This window comes from Gopherus flavomarginatus, chromosome 1 (assembly GCF_025201925.1).
Source record: "Gopherus flavomarginatus isolate rGopFla2 chromosome 1, rGopFla2.mat.asm, whole genome shotgun sequence".
Taxonomy (NCBI): Eukaryota; Metazoa; Chordata; order Testudines; family Testudinidae; genus Gopherus; species Gopherus flavomarginatus.
In genome coordinates, this window is record NC_066617.1 from 317,286,288 (window position 1) to 317,302,351 (window position 16,064).

At 42.5% G+C, this 16,064-nt stretch overlaps 1 long non-coding RNA gene across 1 annotated transcript; it reads left to right on the plus strand.

Moving 5' to 3' along the window:
* The first annotated feature begins 304 nt into the window (after nucleotides 1-304).
* Nucleotides 305-8,119, plus strand: LOC127050886 (uncharacterized). Its single transcript, XR_007774348.1, has 3 exons — nucleotides 305-322; nucleotides 796-904; nucleotides 8,048-8,119. It is a non-coding gene; the product is annotated as an uncharacterized LOC127050886 (long non-coding RNA).
* Nucleotides 8,120-16,064: the final 7,945 nt, after the last annotated feature.

The following is a 16,064-nucleotide window of genomic DNA, read 5'->3' on the forward strand; positions in this document are numbered from 1 at the left end:
ATTCTTCCATTGTTTCACTAGCATTGTCACTATTGTAGAGTGACCACTGGTTTGTCTACTACTGTGTCATGCAGACATCGTCAGTGTGATGCTAGTAAATGACGAGAAAATTGAACAAAAAGCTTAGTGTGATGTGAACAAACAAACCACCTTGCTTTCAAGGCTTCTGAAAAAAAATGTGAGCAGATACTTATACAATCAATAGAAAAGAATAATTGCTTTTCAGTCTTTGCATATTCCCCATAAATATTTAGCCATTCAAGGCACTTTTACTTAATATATTGTGTTTTCTCCTCTTTTACAGGCTGGCTGACCCTTTAAGGTAAGCTGGTCTCTGCCTGGCCCATGGCCTAGTAGTTACCTTCAGCGTTGTTCATGATTAGCCACATAGGGGCAATTAGCGGTCCCAGCTGGGTGTGATGGAAGTAGAGTGACTGACCCCAGCTATGGAGGACTGTTTAAATAGAGCTGATCTCAGTGGCAGGAGAGACTGTAGAGAAGGTAGGACTCTTCTGCAGGAAGGAAAACCCATGGGGAGAAAAGTAGGCTCCTGTGGGGGAGCCCTGAGATGTAGATCAGGAAGATCCCTAAGGGAAGCTGCCAGAGTCGCTGGTGAAGGGAGGCAGTAGGTAGGGGAATCCTGCTGGGGAAGAAGCAAGATAAGACAAGCTCTGCAGGGGCCAGGATAAGAGGTCAAGAAGCAGAGAGCTTCATTGAAACCCAAGAGGGGTATAAGAACTATCAATCGGGGCATCTGATTTGGATTTTCATTTGGATCTTTTGTTACCCTACGAGGGGACTGAATTTTGTGAGTTATCTGGAGAGCTGTGCCAGGGAAGACTTGGTGAGAAGCAGAGGTGCTTGGGATGAGGACCCCTTGCAACATCAGAGCCTTCTACAAGTGGTGAGTATGTGACTTTACAGCCACCATCTTAATTTTTTCCTCCTTCAAGGGACAACTCTTTAAACTTTTAATTTCACTAAAGAAATGAGGCCAAATTCTGTTCTGACACTGATGCAACTGAGAGTGGCCCACAAACACTGTAAGCCCTGAGCTTGTAAGGTGTAAGCATCTTCTGTCATGATGTGTGGAATCCAAAAAGCTACTACTACAGATGCAAACAGGCTTCCACACAGCTTCAATTTCAGCTTTATCTCCTCTCTTTACCAGGGACTTTGCCTTATCTTGAACTTCATAGGATTCACAAATATTTAATGGCTGACTAATATTACGGCAAGCAGACATATCACTACACCGGCTGCCAGGTGCAGATGTCCTCTCCTCCCACATTTCTAGCTCATGTAACTGCTGGCTAAATAGTATTATTATGTTTCCCTCTAATGGCTGAGCCTAGTAACTATTACAGCCTGTTTATACAGTAGCAGGGACTACTTGTTAGCTCAAGTGATAAAGATCAGTGCTTTTTGGATCTGAAAGTCCCAGGTTCTAATCCTGTTGACAAAACTTACTGAGTAAATTACAAAATGGTGGCCTGGTTGGGGACTTCACTCCTGTGGCTGTCAGATACTTGGGAAGAGCTTCTTCCGGTGGAGGGTTTATTATGCTAACAAAGCATGCGGAAAGGAACTCTGCTCACACATTTTCAATCCTTGAACAACTTAAAAGGACTCATTTATACATGCAAATGCACTTAGTTTTCTACAATGCTGGGTGTGCTTTGCCCTTTCTAGTTCTGTTTTTATTTTGCAATAATACAAGAGCAGATTCAACCTGATGAAATTTACATTCTGATGAATGGACGTTTCCTTGAGGGGTTGGATGCTGGGTTCTTTAAGATGGCATCTTTACCTTGAAGTCCTCACGTTGTTCTTTGAAGGTAGCCAACAGGGAAAGAAATGTAATTGCTCAATTAACAAATAAGATAGCTGCAAGAGTCACTGCCCCTGGTGATTCTCTCTGGTTTCCTGGAGAGAAGTAAAAGAAAAAGCAGGTAGATTCCAACATTATGAAGCATGGGGGAGCTGAAAAATCCTCGCTATGGAGTGAAGTCATACCTTGCTCATGGGTGAGAGTTCCCATTACAGTTTCAACTTCCCCCTCAGTCATGTTTGCACTTTCTGGTGCTTCTTTTGAGGTGCTAATTCAGCAAATGTGGACTGTGATGTTGCTTATTTGCTTGGCTGGGAGGATATGGAAAGAAAAAGAAGAGGTAGAATTCACATTCATAGAACCTTGTGAATTAACTGCCTCTGGCATTTGGTCAGCTTGGTTGACATCTATAGGTTCTGAGACCTCTATAGAGTTTTTGGCACAGTGTTCTGGCTTCAGCTACCACTGGAGCCTTGTGGACTGCATCCAGTTTCAGGATGATCTAGCAGCCTGTTGTGGTTATGGGGTAGGCTTGGCATCACCTTGTACTGTTAAAGGAGCTTGTGGGGTCTGTTCCTCGTAACTAGAAGAAAGAGGAATAATATATACAGCAAAGGGGAAGGATGTGAATCAGTCCTAAAGTGGTAGATTTTTCTCTTCCTTGCAAACAATCCTGTACAGCAATATTCCTATAAGAACAGAGGAATTAGTTCCGTTGTCTCCTAGAGCAACAGATAGCAAGTTGAGGCTTGAATTTCCCTTTGTTCAGGATTGGCCATACATAGGGTGGTGTTGGCAGCATTCTTTAAAATCAGGTATGTCCCTCAGGATAGTACGGTTGTGTTTTGGAGGAATGGGATAGGAGAGGAGGGCTTGGTGAGGATTATTAGCTAGATTCCCTTTCACACTGTAAGTTCAATGGCCTTATTCTAAAGACCTATGTCTGACTCTGAAGTGAAGCTTTTATTACCGTGGTAGTTGACAGTCTCTTGTGGACAATCTGGAAAACAGGTGTGGTGTTTCAAAGAGGGATAGTCTCTGACAAGCCATTCCAGCAATTTCCCCAAGTACATGAAGAGTTTGGGAAAGGACTAATATGTGCATGTGCTTTAGAAAGGAGGTAGGGCTGGTGATTATTGTGATTTCGATGTATGTAACCCACACTTATACATAGTGGCTGTCTGTTCCCCTCTAGTGGCTGGACCACATAGCTCCAGGCTTTAATAGATTTATAGACCTCTAACAGCTAAATCATAGAGTTCAGGTGATAGAGGCTTTTGGCTCTAGACCTGTAAGTCTTGGCTTCAGTTCCTGTTGCTGGCTGCTCACCTGGTGCACTGTTACATGTGCTACTGCCTAATCCAAAAGACCCAGGTGGGTTAGCTCAAAGCCAGTAGTAGACTTGTGAATCTCTGTGGGGCACATGCAGCTACAGTGTGATGGGTTTCACCTTGTGTGATGCTAACGGAGCTGAGATTGTCCGAGGCACTGGGTTAAATGCATATTGCTGGAGGTAGGATATCCAGAGTAAGGAAATGGAATATTCTATGTCAGTGTGCCAAAATCTCTGAACTTTTTTTAAACCTTCAGTCCACTCTCCAGGGTTGATTTAAATTGGAACTTGCATGCACAAGGATTCTGTCTGTATTGTCCATTCAAATGCATGTTGAAAACTTGCAGGGGAAATGTAGATGGTGGGTTTTTTTTAAATAGACTGTAGGATCATTTAAAACAACACTGTGCTGGGTGTTAGACTGACATCCTGGAAACTGAAGTTTTCTACCCACACACCTGGGTCAAACTTGTTGCTTCAGTCCTGACCTTGAGGGAGTACATCTAGGAGTGAGAGCGTAGTTTGGTCTCCATCACCATTCAGGCCTTGGCATGTCTGCACTACAGGATTATTCTGATTTTACATAAACTGGTTTTGTAAAACAGATTGTATAAAGTCAAGTGCACGTGGCCACACAAAGCACAATAATTCGGTGGTGTGCGTCCATGTACCGAGGCTAGCGTCGATTTCTAGAGCATTGCACTGTGGGTAGCTATCCCATAGCTATCCCATAGTTACCGCAGTCCCCCCCGCCCATTGGAATTCTGAGTTGAGATCCCAATGCATGATGGTGCAAAAACAGTGTCGCTGGTGATTCTGGGTAAATGTCGTCACTCATTCTTTCCTCCGTGAAAGCAACGGCAGACAATCATTTCTCCCCCTTTATCCCTGGATTGCACTGGCAGACGCCCTAGCATGGCAACCGTGGAGCCCGTTTTGCCTTTTGTCACTGTTACCGTATGTGTACTGGATGCTGCTGACAGAGGCGGTACTGCAGTGCTACACAGCAGCATTCATTTGCCTTTGCAAGGCAGCAGAGATGGTTACTGTACCGTCTGCTGTGCCATTGTAAATTGGTGATGAGATGACGGTTATCAGTCGTTCTGTACTGTCTGCTGCTGTCATGGGGGCTCCTGGCTGACCTTCGCTGAGGTCGGCTGGGGGTGCAAAGACAAAAATGGGAATGATCCCCCGGGTCATTCCCTCCTTTATGTTATATCTAAAAATAGAGTCAGTCCTGCCTAGAATATGGGGCAAGTGTACTAGAGAACCAGTGTATCAGAGAACCAGGGAGCACATCCACTCCATGTCAGATCCCACAGAAATGATGAGCTGCATGCCATTCTAGGGGTGCCCTTGCAACAACCCCACCTGTTGCTTCCCTTCTCCCCCAACCCTTCTGGGCTACCATTGCAGGGTCATCCCATTTGTGTGATGAAGTAATAAAGAATGCAGGAATAAGAAACACTGACTTTTTAGTGAGATAAAATGAGAGGGAGGCAGTCTCCAGCTGCTATGATAGTCCAAGCAGGACATTAAATGGTGGGGGGGAGAGGAGCCCAGCATCCCGCTGCTATGATAGTCCAGGCAGTACAGAATCTTTTCTTTAGACATGAAAGGGGGGGGCTGATGGAGATCAGCCCCCAGTTGCTATGATGAGGATGGTTACCTGCCGTTCTGTACCATCTGCTGGGAATAACCAGGAGTCATTCCTATTTTTACCCAGGCACCCCCGGCTGACCTCACCTGAGGCCAGCCAGGAGCACTCATGGGCTGATAACGAGGATGGCTACCAGTCCTACTGCACTGTACCGTCTGCCACTGGAGAGGGGAGAGGAGAGGATGCTGCTGTTCAGTGCCCCAGCACCGTGTCTACCAGCAGCATGCAGTAGACATACAGTGACATTGAAAAAAGTCAAGAAACAATTTTTTCCCCTTTTCTTTCACGGGGGGGGGGGAAGGGGAGTAAATTGACGAGATATACCCTGAACCATCCCGGACAATGTGTTTGACCCTACAGGCATTGGGAGCTCAGCCAAAAATGCAAATGCTTTTTGGAGACTGCAGGGACTGTGGGATAGCTGGAGTCCTCAGTCCCCCCTCCCTTCCTCCATAAGCGTCCATTTGATTCTTTGGCTTCCGTTACGCTTGTCACGCAGCACTGTGCTGTGGACTCTGTATCATAGCCTGGAGATTTTTTTCAAAAGCTTTGGCAGTTCGTCTTCTGTAACGGAGCTCTGATAGAACAGATTTGTCTCCCAATACAGCGATCAGATCCAGTATCTTCCGTACAATCCATGCTGGAGCTCTTTTTGGATTTGGGACTGCATTACCACCCGTGCTGATCAGAGCTCCACGCTGAGCAAACAGGAAATGCAATTCAAAAGTTTGCCAGGCTTTTCCTGTCTACCTGGCCACTGCATCCGAGTTCAGATTGCTTTCCACAGCGGTTACAGTGGTGCACTGTGGGATACTGCCCGGAGGCCAATACCGTCGATTTGCGGCCACACTAACCCTAATCTGATATGGTAATACTGATTTCAGCGCTACTCCTCTCATCGGGGAGGAGTACAGAAACCTGTTTAAAAAGCCCTTTATATCGATATAAAGGGCCTTGTTGTGTGGACGGGTGCAGTGTTAAATCGGTTTAACGCTGCTAAAATTGGTATAAATGCGTAGTGTAGACCAGGCCTCAGGCTGCCAATAGAAATAACAGCTGTTATGGTGTACCTGAGAGGTGGACAAGGCTACCCAGTCATCTTACGTAGAACATCATTGAACAGTCAACAGGTTGTAATGAATTTCAGATGCTAGTAACCAGCCTTTATTGAGATCAGTAATCTAGATACAAAACTGTATCCCATTAGTCTAAGCCATCTAGAGCAGAATTATTTATCAGCCCAATTTGTGTCACAGGCGAGTTCTCAACTGGCTATAAACTAATTTTTTGACGCTGGTCTTTAGAAATACATAACAGATACCCCAGATGAGGAACACAACAAAAATAGCAGAGGAAGAAACTTTTAATTATAGGCTATTTCACCTCAGACTCTTGGCTTGGCATTTCTGATTTCAGTAACTTGCAGTCAGATAATACCAGGCCTGTGGGCAAGAGAGGCAAATTTAGATCTAAAATGAATGATCTGCTTCATAATCAGATGCAGCCAAGGTAAGAGCTCATCAGCCATGAGTCATTTAGGTGGAGATAGGGTCAAGTGAATGCACTGTATCTAGGATGACACCGGATGGATTCCAGTCACTTCAGGACATGACAAGTAGACTACTTCTTCCAGATAGCACAACCAGTGGCTGAAAGATACTTTATGAAAGGTTATTGTATAAGTGGCAAGGGAAATTCAGGTACAGATGTGAATGATCAAGGGTACAATTTCCCACGTCTCATTGGTACCAGGCTAACAGGTGGCAAGTATCATACTCAGGTTGTAGCCTATAAGCAATGTTACTTTGCGTGAAGGGCAAATTAAGTGCTCTGTTGGGCTGTGCAAATATGGTATCCAAATATGATGAATGTGCAGCTATTGCTTCGAAGTTTTGTTGGGGTTTTTCCTTTCCCTGACTTGGAGTCCAAGAATAAATACGGGGGTTAGAAACTAGAAATCTGTAGATAGTGGTATATGGTCTCAGATGCCTAGCAAATGATTGCAGTGACGCTTCACAGTTTGACTTCTGAGGCACCTGCCATGCTTTTGGGAGCAGTACAAATAATTAATAATCCTTTGATCTTATGAATAATATTTATCACTATAACTTACACTTCAGTAAGACCTTTCATCCCAAATAATCCAAAATAATTTTACTGCCCCTATGTACCTGTACAGGCCTCGTTCACCCACTACTGAAATGCAGCCACCTCTGGGGTGGAATGTGGCAGTCATGCTCCACCTATAACACTGCATGGGAGTTCTTGCTAGGTTGAGAACTTCCATTCTTGTCTGCAGGGTGAATTTTTCATTACTCAGGTTTGGATTTGGTTAGGAACCCATGGTTACTGGGAGTGGGAACCCAGAAATAGGTTTTTTGTTTGTTTTAATTTTTCAATTCTTCTGAGAGGTGCTAGGACAACAGCCTCTGGAGACAAAACGAAAACCCCAGGTGACTCTAGTGTGATTAATCAGTTGTCAAAGCCCGAGTCATAATTTATCTCATCCAGTAGGTGAGGCTGTGGATTTTTCCCCCTCTTGGGTGTGTTAATTTGCTAAACTGAAATAGTCCCATGCTTTATACAAGTCTATGTAAGTATAAACCTGGCAGAGGGCCCCGAGTTAGAAAGTCCAACCAGAGAGACTCTGCAGTAGTAGAAATTTGGCTGACAAAGTAGGCAGGATGTGATGAATCAGCAGCTCACCTTCATAGTCTTGGCTTTTGAGACCACTGTGGAGCACTGGCTTTAAACTCCAGCTGTGCCCACGCAGAGGGACTCCAAGACAGGGTGTGTCTGAAATGTCACCTGCCCTCCCTTTGGGTGAATTGTCCTGGGATTCAAGGGGCCTTGTTGGGAAGGGAGAATTGGCTTCAGTGAATCTTGCCAATGTTTATAGCTGTCTTGGTCCTCTGGGGGGAAAAAACAAAGGATGGTCAACAGAAGAGCTGGCTAAAAAATCTGGGGTGGGAGGGGAAGTATCCCAAAGACTCTGTTATCAAACTTTTTTTCTTCTTTAAAAAAATATTTTGAACTTTGAAATTCAGAGTTTAGTTTTCTTCTTTTTCTTTTTCTCAAAAACTTCCAGGAGCCCTAGTGTGATACCTGTTCCTAGACCAACTGAACTTACTTTTATATATATAAAACAAACAGGCGTTCCTTTTCTCAGGTGCTGGCAATGGCGTACTCTTTGCTGCAATGTGTTACTTTCATTCTGTGGCAGGACTACAACACCAAGGGCTGCTGAAAGGTGTAGATGTGAATGTGAACTCATGCTCTGTTACATGGAGTGGACCATACAAGTAAGTAAAATGGAGCTGTGTGTTTCTCTGCCTATAGTTAGATTGAAAACTCCTAGGGACAGAGACCATGTCAAACCCATGTAAGGGGGATCCTGCAGTGACCTAACTGATATAGACTGATATATTCCATAGAGACTCTTCGCTGGCAGCATAACAAGGAAAGGGAGTTATTGAAAAGGGGCATGGTCAGGACATCCCAGCTTTACACTGATCAGGGACTAGGTTTTTGTTTGTTACAGCTTAATGTATGTTAGAGCAGCCTTCAGTCTGCTCTAGCACAGCTCAGGATGCAAGGAGCACCCAGGGCAGCGCAAATCAGAGCTTTAAGCCTGTATTGCACACTGCAGCAGTAGCTCTTTTATTATACACGTTACCCTCTGCTATGCATTTTAGAGTATCCAAGTATTTGGCCTTGCTTGTTCTTTCTTACCTGGACAGTGTCATGAACATCAGCAGCCCTATAAAAATAACCACCTATGGAGATGTGCATTGTATTTGTATGAATGTCAGTGAGAGCAACACAGCTCCACCCTTGAGCACCCTTTACAAAAGTGTACAGGAAAACACTGGAGAACTGGAAACATTTGCCATAAATCAATTTGTGCTATATTAACTGATTCAGAAAATTAGCAACATTTTACTTGCTGTGAATATTTCTAGCAACCTTCTGCTTACCCGGCAGAGGCCACGTAGGAGTGTGTGTGGGGAAAACATCTTGCGAAGATGTGGTCAGCCTCTTTTTTGCTAAAATAGAGATGTCTAGTATTTAGCAGCAGCACTTTGTGGTGGACGGACCTCTCCAGGGGCCTCCAAAATGGCGTCACTCAACTAAGCCATGTCGCTTAGCACTGAGGTTCCAAACGGCTTCTTAAAACCTTGAGAAAGGGACTAGATATGTAGGTTTGTTTCTGTTTGTAACTCTTTCAATGGTCTCTATGGAGCAATAATTGAAATATTATTGCTTTTCTCCACATAATTTGCACGTAATATAACTGCTAAATAGATCCTTTCTCCACAACGCTCAGAAAAGGCGGCTGCTGCTGCAAGGATTGGAACTTTACACATGAGCTCAAGTGTGACTTTCCTCCCCAACACGCTCTTTTGCATACATTATGTTTTTACATTTTATGTGTCTAATTAGCACCAGAAGCAATACTAAGTGAGAGAACCACTTGGGGTGGAAGTTGGGAATGTCAGGACACTTCTTTTTTCTCTCTCTCTCTCTCTTTTTGGGTACAGGAAACTTGCTCTAATTACATGGTGGAGGTGCAGTGCGTGTATGGAGTCAAATGTTGATTAATGTTAATTTTAGAGTAAACAGAGACAGGAAAGGCCGATGTGCTCCACAGCTAAAAATACCCCCTAGTTGAGAGACATGGCATCTGTGGATTTACAACTCAGTAATTATTTGTGAATAATGATTAGCTGCTCTCATATAATTAACCTGTGGGGCTTGAGCCAGGGCTGCTATCCTTGGAGACACTGATCAATACGGTCCTTCAGACCACAAAGCTTAATCCAGAAACACCTCTAAACCTAGGCAGGCTTCCTTTCCTCGCCTATAACTAATAGCTAGCTACTCTGCAGTATAGGAGTAGGATTGTTCAGTAAGGCAGAACCATTTCACAAACATTCAGGAAGCTGCAGACATTTGTCTTGTTGCTGGGGGATGATCTAAAAATTCATACATAGCGTACAATGCAGTTTAACTAGAGATGTAGGAACTGGGTCTGTGCAAATCATCACCCCCTGCCTCATCCTCCACACATATGCTGTACCACATGGGTTTAATATGACACTGATTGTAAATCAGAATGCTGATGTTTTAGATCTGATTAGCATAAGATGAATAGACATCAAGGCCAGAAGGGACCACTGGGATCTAGTCTGACCTGCTGAATAACACAGGCCACAGAGTTTCACCAAATGATTCACGCATCAACCCCACACTTTCTGGTTGAACTACAAAATGTCTGCTGGAAAGACATCTGATCTTCACTCTGTGTAGACCTGGGCAAGTCGTATGCTGGTGATTTTCAAAGGACCTCCTCTGGACAATCAGATGTGTATTTGGGCAGCTGGTTTTGGATGCTCAGTAAGACAGGAAGCTTGCAATACAGTATTGCACCAACTTTGGATATCTGAAAATCAGGTCAAATGTTCAGTTCCTTGAGGCCTCTGGGCATTCAGGCATCAGCTGTACAGCCAGCCAGAGGATCTTCAAAATCCTACTGTCACCCATGATATTATGTTAAAGCTCTTCCCTTGGCTTGAAAATGTCATACCTTCCCTTCCCCAGCCACATCCAAATCAGCTGAGACATTTCAGAAGTCCTTGCATGGGACACCAATGGCCTACCATGTCTACACCTGCACTGACAGAGATGTCAGAGGGTAGTGTTTATGGCCACCCATACAATGAAAGATGGGAGAAAGGAGAGATGCTGAAGAAACAGGAGAGTTTGAGATCACAAATTCCTGAAAACCATTGGAGAAAGGAGTGGGTGAAGGGGGTCAAAAAGCAGAAAAATTGAGGATAAAAATAGTAAAGAAGGCTTTGGATCTGACAAGATAATAAGGTAATGAGTAACAGTTAGCATGGATTTATCAAGAACAAATCATGTCAAACCAACCGGAGAGCTTTCTTGGACAGGGTAACAAGCCTTGTGGGTAGCAGGGAAGCAGTAGATGTGGTATATCTTGACTTTAGTAAGGCTTTTGATACTGTCTTGCATGACCTTCTCAAACAAACTAGAGAAATGCAACATAGATGGAGGTACTATAAGTGGGTGCAAAACTGGCTGGAAAATCATTCTGAGAGAGTAGTTATCAGTGGTTTACAGTCATGGTGGAAGGGCATAATGAGTGGGGTCCCGCAGAGATCAGTTTTGGGTCTGGTTCTGTTCAATAGTTTCATCAATGATTTAGATAATGGCATAGAGAGTACACTTATAAAGTTTGTGGACAATACCAAGCTGGGAGAAGTTGAAAGTGCTTTGGAGAATAGGATTAAAATTCAGAAGGATCTGGACAAACTGGAGCAATGGTCTGAAGTAAATGGAATGAAATTTAATAAGGACAAATGCAAAGTACTCCACTTAGGAAGGAACAGTCAGTTGCATGCATACAAAATGGGAAATTACTGCCTAGGAAGGAGTACTGCAGAAAGGGATCTGGGGGTCATAGTGAACCATAAGCTAAATATGAGTCAACAGTGTAACACTGTTGCAAAAAAAGCAAACATCATTCTGGGATGCATTAGCAGGGGTGTTGTAAGCAAGACATAAGAAGTAATTCTTCTGTTCTTTTCCATGCTGATTATGCCTTAACTAGAGTACTGTGTCCAGTTCTGGATGCCACATTTCAGGAAAGATGTTGATAAACTGAGGAAAGTCCAGAGATGAGCTACAAAGAGGATTAAAGGTCTAGAAAACATAATCTATGAGGGAACATTGGAAAAATTGGGTTTCTTTAGTCTGTAAAAGAGAAGATTGAGAAGGGACATAACAGTTTTCAAGAACATGAAAAGTTGTCACAAGGAGTGAGAAAAATTGTTCTTGGTAGGACAAGAAGCAATGGGCTTAAACTGCAGCAAGAGAAGTTTAGGTTGGACATTAGGAAAAACTTCTTAACCATCAGGACGGCTAAGCACTGGAATAAATTGCCTAGGGAGGTTGTGGAATCTCCATCACTGGAGTTTTTTAAGATCAGGTTAGACAAACACCTGTCAGGAATGGTCTAGATAATACTTAGTCCTGCCATTAATACAGAGGACTGGACTAGATGACCTCTTGGGGTCCCTTCCAGTCCTATGATTCTATAAAGAGGTTAAGTATCAGAGGGGTAGCCATGTTAGTCTGGATCTATAAAAGCAGCAAAGAGTCCTGTGGAACCTTATAGACTAACGGACATATTGGAGCATGAGCTTTCGTGGGTGAATACTCACTTCGTCGGATGCATGTAGAGGAAATTTCCAGGGGCAGGTGTATTGCTTGCATATGTATACCTGTCCCTGGAAATTTCCACTACATGCATATGACGAAGTGGGTATTCACCCACGAAAGCTCATGCTCCAAAACATCTGTTAGTCTATAAGGTGCCACAGGATTCTTTGCTACTTATAAAGAGGTTAGGAGTTAGGAAAGGATGGAGTCAAAGGATTGCAAAATTGAGCTAACACTATTGGTGACTGTCCTCGAAAACATAACTCTATGGGGAGATTTGTACCCATGTGTCTTGTGTGGAACCCGTGAGTTGCACTCAAGTTCTGAAACCTTAGAAACTCCAGATGTGACACATGAGCATCATTTGACACACATGCCAAATCCACCTGTGTGTTTTAGTGTAGATAGATTGTGTTGTTTTAAACTGCTGCTGAATAAACATCCAGTTAATTGGACAGTGCTTTGTTTGCTTTTCCAGTGTATGATAGCCATCAAATCTGATCAGAAACAACTCATGCACAGTTTTGCGTGTATTTCTTAGAAATTGAAATAAGGCTAATATATTTGTTTGAGAACAGATGTTCATAATGCTGCTACCCATGACCTGGTTGCTTTGATAGTCCATGCCTGGAAGCCTCTCTTTGTACTTTGTATCTGAAGTGCTTCTGGTTGGCAGAGTTCTTGATCAGGGATGAGCACTTTTTTATGTTCTTCCATCAGAAAATGGGGGTACCAGTTGTTCATAGAATCATAGAACTGGAAGTTTTTCCTAATGTCCAACCTAAACCGCCCTTGTTGCAATTTAAGCACATTGCTTCTTGTCCTATCCTCAGAGGTTAAGAAGAACAATTTTTCTCCTTCCTCCTTGTAACAACCTTTTATGTACTTGAAAACTGTTATCATGTTCTCTCTGTCTTCTCTTCTCCAGACTAAAGAAACCCAATTTTTCCAATCTTCCCTCACAGGTCATGTTTTCTAGACCTTTAATCATTTTTGTTGTTCTTCTCTGGACTTTCTCCAATTTGTCCACATTTTTTCTGAAATGTGGTTCCCAGAACTGGACACAATACTCCAGCTGAGGTCTAATCAATGCGAAATATAGCGGAAGAATTAATTCTCACAAGACTCCTTTTAATGCATCCCAGAATGTTTGCCTTTTTTTGCAACAGCATTACACTCTTGACTCATATTTAGCTTGTGATACACTATGACCCCCAGATCCCTTTCTGCAGTACTCCTTCCTAGGCAGTCATTTCCCATTTTGTATGTGTACAACTGATTGTTCCTTCCTAAGTGAAGTAGTCTGCATTTGTCCTTATTAAATTTCACCCTATTTACTTCAGACCATTTCTCCAATTTGTCCAGATCATTCTGAATTTTAATCCTATCCTCCAAAGCACTTAAAATCCCTCCCATCTTGGTATCATCCGCAAACTTTATAAGTGTACTCTCTATGCCATTATCTAAATCACTGATGAAGATATTGAACGGAACCAGACCCAGAACCGATCCCTGTGGGACCCCACTCATTATGCCCTTCCAGCATGACTGTGAACCACTGATAACTACTTTCCGGAATGATTTTCCAACAGTTATGCACCCACCTTATAGTAGATCTATCTAGTTGTATTTCCCTAGTTTGTTTATGAGAAGATCATGCGAGACAGTATCAAAAACCTTACTAAAGTCAAGATACACCACATCTACCGCTCCCCCCCCTGCCATTCACAGGGCTTGTTACCCAGTCAAAGAAAGCTCTCTGGTTGTTTTGGCATGATTTGTTCTTGACAAATCCACGCTGACTGTTATTTATCACCTTATTATCTTCTAGGTATTTGCAAATTGATTGCTTAATTATTTGCTCCATTATTTTTCTGGATACAGAAGTTAAGCTGACTGGTCTGTAATTCCCCGGGTTATCCTTTTTCCTCTTTTTATAGATGGGCACTACATTTGTCCTTTTCCAGTCTTCTGTCTTCCATGACTTTTCAATAATAATTGCTAATGGCTCAGATATCGCCTCAGTTAGCTCCTTGAGAATTCTAGGATGCATTTGATCAGTCTCTGGTGATTTGAAAACATCTAACTTATCTAAGTAATTTTTGACTTGTTCTTTCCCTATTCCCTCTGTCCCCCTCAGAATAGTCTCCAATCACCACTATCCTATGTTTTCCTCCTGTGAGTGGTGGCTGTGATTCTCCCAGCCTTGGGTGTACATGGCTTCTCCTCTTCAACCTTTGGGAGTGAGTCCTCTTCACTCATTGCCAGGGCAGCATAACGGTTCTGTGTGTGTAAGACTGCCTTGCATAACTAGTCTCAGCATTTTGTTACTCATCTGCTTCATGAAACATGGTCACTGTCCCACTAGAAAGAGGCTTTTTATTACATTTTATAAATGTGCCTGCTTGTTGTCTTATTCCAGTTGATTCGGTTTCTAGATAGCAAGGCGGAAACAATTATTTCATTCTTTTTTTTAAAAGAAAATTCTGTTTGGATCCCTTGAAGTTTCTCTCCATTTTAGTTTCTGAAAGAATTTAAAGCATTTTGTGGTTATGCTATAATAATACCATGTCTGAAGTAGAGTGGATGGCATACCACAGAATAAAATTCACTGGTTTTTGTGTGTTAGCTGTAACAATCATACTTACAATCGTTAGATAATTTAAAGCCTTTCTTTTCCCTCATGTTCTGTTGCCCATAGCTCTTTGAATGTAAGTATCTTGACGACAAGACAAGCACCATCTGTATGGTATCCACTCTTTTCTAGTGTTTTTATATAACTTCATATTGCGTTCAAATTGTCTCTCTGATGGTGGCAAAATCGATAATCTTGATGTATCATGGTTTAGGCTTGGAAGGATTAGATTTTTATCAGTAAATGTCTTTAACCGTACACCTACAAACTGACTGAAAAATATCTGCATCAATGATGATCAATGTTTACAGACAGGCATAGTGAGAAAAATGCTGTCTGTGAACATAGGTTGGTTAAGGATATTTACTTTATATATGTTGACTTAATGTTGACAATATTGTGGAGTTTTTTAATGGTTATGAAGCTTTAACTTTTTGAATCTGAACATTTGCCATTAAATAATTGTCTGATCTTCCAATCATTTTGTCCAACTGTGAAAATCAAATTCTGCCAAGCCTATTCATGATGTATCCTCAGAGTGACAGCCAGCAGCTTAGTTTGTTCTGCTGTAGTTGTATAAAAATCCTTTTACAGCAGTTTTAAGCTGCTAATTGGTAGAACCAATTGTTAAGTGATATATCACACATTTAAGAAATACATCTTAAGGGCTGCAGTTCCCACACTTGGAAAACACTGAGGCACCAAATATGATACTGAAAACTATCAGTAATTAACTACTGTATATACCTGTTTTCCATTGATTACCATATATCTTTGTATATGAGTTCACAGGAATATATCAGCAACGTTCTTTTCTCAGGGTTGTCAAAGGGATAAAAATTAAGTGTACATCTAGGAATTGTTATACTGGATAAGACAAGCAGTTTATCTAGTCAGGTATCCTGTCTCTGACAGTGTCCAGTATCAGATGCTTCAAGAAATTGAAATGGAATCACCTGCCCATAGGTGGTTGGTTTTTAGTTCATGCCCTGAAATGTGAGGGGTTTTCATCCTACACTGACACATGTGAAGTAAATCCTCACTTCATCAAATCAGATCTATGTGATTAAAGTTCAAACGTGTCTACTCCTAAATACTTGTTTAAAGCAGCACCTACAGGCCTCAGTTCATTTTCAGCCCAGGCCCCACTTTGTTTTGTGCTGTACCTACACACAGCAAGAGACAGTCCCTATCCTGAACAGCTTGCAAATTAAATAGACAAGAGACGCAAAGAATGAGAGTTTCATATCCACATTTTAGAGATGAGGAGCAGCAAAGGTAAGTGACAAGTCCAGGGACTCAGAGAAAGTCAATAGCAGAGCTGCAAACTGAACACTGGTCTCCTGAAGTCCAGTCAAGG